We start from the raw sequence: 813 nt of genomic DNA, 5'->3' as shown, positions 1-813 counted from the left end.
CCTCCCGGGCCTGCCGAGGCCACCCCATTAATTCGGGGGTGGTGTGTGTGGGGGGGTCACCATGCGGCTGGCCTCGGCATGGGGAAGGAGAAGGCTTTTTGGACCTGGCCAGGGAAGGCCCCGCAGGAGGTTGAGCTCCAAGAGAAATCAGGCTGCGCTACGGATGGCAGGGGACATGCCCCGGTTTTATTTCCTCAAGGTGCATGGGGATGGATGAAGCCTGCCCTGGGGGGGAGGAAATGTCATAGAATTGTAGAATCATTCAGGTTGGAAAAGACCTTTAAGATCGTCAAGTCCTTTAAAGCTCCGTGGCGTAAGAGCAGAGGTAGCGGCAGATTCACCCGCAGGCTTACGGGGCTCTGCCGAGGGCAACCCAAAATGTGCCAGGACATGGGGAGAGAGGGGGGGAGAAAAAAAGATGGAGAAAATTTGGTCCATGGGGGAGTACACTGGGGAAACCCACCCTGACCTTCCCCCAGCGGGACGCTGGGGGTGAAATCCTGCACGTGCCAGCTCAGCGCGCAGCCGGGGCTGCGGTGGGAGGACGATGCCGGGCACCATCGGAGCCGGGACAGGGAATGGGCAGGACGCGCCGCTGGACCGCTCTGCCGGGCGCCTGCATCCTGAGCGGCCGGCGACAAGGCTTTCCTCGGAGCTACCCAGCCCCCGGCCAAGTCGCCTTTCGTCCAGGGAAGGGAGCAGTTATCCCTGCGAACCCAGCCCGGCGTGTGTTTTAAATTAGCGCCTTAGATAAGGGAGCAGCGCTGCGGAGGCGGCTGGGGGGCCCCTCGGACGCCCCCGAAAAACGCTGCT

Source organism: Egretta garzetta, unplaced genomic scaffold (assembly GCF_000687185.1).
Source record: "Egretta garzetta isolate BGI_Z169 unplaced genomic scaffold, ASM68718v1 scaffold819, whole genome shotgun sequence".
NCBI classification, from domain to species: Eukaryota; Metazoa; Chordata; class Aves; order Pelecaniformes; family Ardeidae; genus Egretta; species Egretta garzetta.
The sequence above is the reverse complement of the archived record's forward strand: the minus strand, read 5'-3'. Positions refer to the sequence as shown.